This window comes from Homalodisca vitripennis, chromosome 1 (genome assembly GCF_021130785.1).
Source record: "Homalodisca vitripennis isolate AUS2020 chromosome 1, UT_GWSS_2.1, whole genome shotgun sequence".
Taxonomy (NCBI): domain Eukaryota; kingdom Metazoa; phylum Arthropoda; class Insecta; order Hemiptera; family Cicadellidae; genus Homalodisca; species Homalodisca vitripennis.
In genome coordinates this window covers 134,990,598-134,994,784 of record NC_060207.1, presented here as the reverse complement: position 1 = coordinate 134,994,784, position 4,187 = coordinate 134,990,598, and positions in this window count along the sequence as shown.

The following is a 4,187-nucleotide window of genomic DNA, read 5'->3' as shown; positions in this document are numbered from 1 at the left end:
TATAAAACCAGCTAGTATTGAACATTTAATAGTTAATTTTATAAACCGTTCTTATTTTGCAAATACGCATTCATGCAATCCATTAGTGGTATCTCTTTGCCAGTTAGGTATGATTTGTTCTTAACTTTTTTTTGCACTATACTAAAGACACCAAAAAACCTATTAGGGATTACAAATATGTGTTAAATAAATATAATTTGTATGTGTGCTGAGATGATATTATAAATTATTAACTGTTTACAAATAACATATCAGTAGTACTGACGAGTTAGAAACGTAATATTAAATCGAGTGGAAACCATAAAAGAGGCAATCATTCATGATTTATAGGTTTGGTTTACCGTCTCGTTTGCATAGAGAATCACTACTAAGATTCTTCAAGATAGGAATGGGAACTTTGAGTAGATGTTTTAAATTTAAATATTGTTGCAAAAATGTCTTCCTTCTTACAACCTAGTCTTTTGGGCCTTGTATGGTGAGAAAGGCTATGTTGTTTAAGAGATTTATTCCCATATAATGCCAATTACTAACATTAGTTAATGCTGCCTACGTGAGCATACCAAACACTTCTGTGCAATGTTAAAGTCTGTGATTTGACACAGCTGTATGTATTACAAATGGTTTATTAACAAAAGATTTTATGGTTTTAAGGAATTGCTAGGTATAGTTTGAGTCCAAGTAGTGTTGCACGGCTGTATACTATTTAAGTCCGGTACATTGCGATAAAGTGAATTACAATGGATTTTAGTCCCCCGAAAGCGATCTTTTAGATCTTGAACTTCCGGTATTGTGCCAAGGGATAAAATGTGAAAATGAAGATATGCACCAATAGTGCATATCTTCATTTACTGTGGAATTGATGAAGGATATATTAACATTAAAATATTTTAGTTAGATGAGCCTCATATTGAGGTGTACAAGATTGATACAGCTATGCACAGTCATACAAGTCTTCTGTAATTGGTATTACAGCGCTTTAAAATGCATGTAGAGATTTAAACTCTGAGGGTACTCAATAAATACATACTTAGACACAATATTAGCTTTGCAGCCAAGTGAAGTGAGACAGAACTAAATTTCCCAAATGACCAACACTGATCTCTTAAACATCAAGACATTTCCTTACACGTAAAGGTTATAGTGTTTAGTGACGTTTGTTAAAGGTGTATCGTTCAGAAAATAGGCATACAATATTAATTGACCACATTAAAAAAATAAAACTAATGTTTAAAAAATAAAGTAACTAACATGGATTCCATGATTTCAAACTAAAATGAGCCTGTGGAATTTTTCTATGCAAGAGCTCATCAAAGGGCACTTATAATGGAATGATATATTCTTTTTGACTTATTATGATATATTAATACTAGATCGTTATTGAATATTTCGTCAAAACGAAACACTTGTAGTGCGAATAGCTTGTCAACATCATTTATGATTACTCCCAAATTGAAGCTATCATGTCACATTGTTGTCGTGCTCCTAAAATTCACACGGTGCGTCAACATCTCATTGCTGTCACCTCACGTAGTTATGAGGTCCGCAATATGATTAGCGACCTGAACTTATTTGTTCCAAACCTTATACAAGATACACTTTTGTAGTCTTAATATACGGCCTTATTGCTGTTTTCAATTTTGTTGCGTCAAATTGCTCTGTCATGATTTTTATGACCCACATTGCCTTCATATATGTTTGAGCATTTATCCACCTGAGATGGTTACCACATTTCAGGCATCCATACGTTGTTGACATTGACAATCGTCAAAATTAGACTTTGAAGAAAAAACATTGACATCATAAATTTAATTTATTGTCCACTAAAACAGCAAAAGATTTAAAATATACAGTTTGATTATGCCGAATTAGGAAAAAATATCATGCTTGATGTTTCTTGATTATATAATGAGTGGTATAAAACTGCCTGCCTAAGAAGGTGCATATAAAATAAGCATGTCTCAGTGTACAACTCATTTACACAGTAACGCAAGTCAAACTTAAAAATAAATACACTTAGTTTAAAGACTATGAAAAAATTATTATTTTAATGAAATCAAACGAGTCTTTAAATTTGAAATGATGGGATGCTCATTCTTGTAAGATCCTAAAGAAGGACATTATAGGAAGAACGAAATCATTGTACAGTCATCAAAAACCAATAAAAACAATATAAACGTGAGATCGACCAATCACTGTTATTGCAAATCTAAGGCAGTACACTATTAGCTGTCGTATTACTTATTGTTTAGGACATTCAGCGAAACTATTCCTGTAAATATTGGAAACTCTCAGTTACAACTAGAAATTAAGTCTAGAGTTATAATTAATCCCACCAGATATTTGATCTCGCAGGAGAACTCATGATTATGCATATTTCATTGTTTCTAACATTTTAAACTGAACATGTAGAAGTGGATAACTACGTTGTTATACATAATTGATTAGTGTACCATATTGAATTATAAGCCATATCTCATTTCGTATAATATCTATTTTGTATTTGTTACTAATAAAAATAACGATTACTACACTCAGTATCTATTTTATAATTCAAAAATATGTTTAAGATTCCATAAAGTCCAATACAACTTGTAAAATATAACATTTAGTTATAGAGTTTTAGAGTCGATTTCAACATAAATGTACCAAACTTCTTGTGTTCTTGGAATATATTTTATGTTTAAAATGTTTCGTAATAATAGGTGGTGATGTCAGTTTTCACTGTGGTTTACTCATACATCTAAATACATTAAACGATCACCATATCCGAATCTAAAAATATTTAGACTAGCTTTTAAAAATATTTATAGTTTCCATTTGTCAAGCCCTGATAAGAAACCGAAACAAGCTATGCAATATATAATGCAGAAGGAGGAGAAAGATAGAGTTTAGTAAAACGTATTACAGGCATAATCTAGTTTAAAGTCGTAAAGACCCTTTGTTCGCATATAGTAAGGTCGATTCCACTTAGGCACAATGGGAAGACGCAAAACCAATTCCGGGGGTGGATTACAGTTGAGAAGATCCATTGTGGGGAGGGTGAGTTCGTTATGGGAACAATTGACAAGGCAAGGCTGTATTGTGTGATCTAGTCTTCACTACAAAGTATGAGCACAACTGGCTTGTCTATATAGAATAAGTTTATTACTACTTTGTAGATACTCTTTGTCTTCTCTCACTTATTAAAAAAACAGTCTAGAAAAGATATTAATGTTCTATTTTTTATTTTAGTGTCATCTTGTTCTCATAAAAAGCATTAGAAATGAAAAATAACTTAATTATCAACAGACATTTTAAAGATATATAAAAAAGAAGTTCTTTGATGTACTCGTATATAAAGCCATTTGTCATGAATAATATATATTATATATATATATATATATATATATATATATATATATATATATATATATATATAGACTATTATTATATATATACGGGTATATAACGTTGTATACTACAGCTGGACTTGTAATGCTATATTACGTTGTATCCTACAGCTAGACTAGTGCTTATATACAAACGTTCTGTGCCGAAGAACTGAGTAGAGGTGTGTGAATGTAGGCTACTCTAATTATCAGAAATTAATAGCTAAAGTGTTAACATTGCATATTATAGCTAGACCAGTACTGATATATAACATAACATACTATAGCTAGACTAGTACTGATATGTAACACGATCGGTACCAATGGGCACCGAAATTATCAGAAGTATTATTTTTCAAAAAGTATTATCAGAAATTGAAACACTGTTAATATTCTATACTATAGCTGGAGTAGTATTTTTATGTAAATCAAAAATAAGTTTTGAACTATGTAAAGTCCAATTATTGAAAAATATTAGTATTTCAGAATGTTATAAATTTTCATATTAAGTTAGTGTTGACTAACGGGGCAATTGATTAAGTTGTAATAGTACAAAAATGAATAAAATATTCCACAAAATATAACTTTATATAAAGATGAGTTTATATACGTTTATATAAGTGGGGTATATTTATAAGCATTTGAAATATATGCCAAACATGCTAGTGAAGTCTTTTCAGTAATATACAATATAAGCGGTTCAATACGAGTCCATAACTAAGGAGTAAATGACACTATATTATGGCCATATTGAGTATGTCACTAACTGAATTGAGTGAAGATTTGCAGTAAGAAGATAAATGTAGTATTGGATTTGTA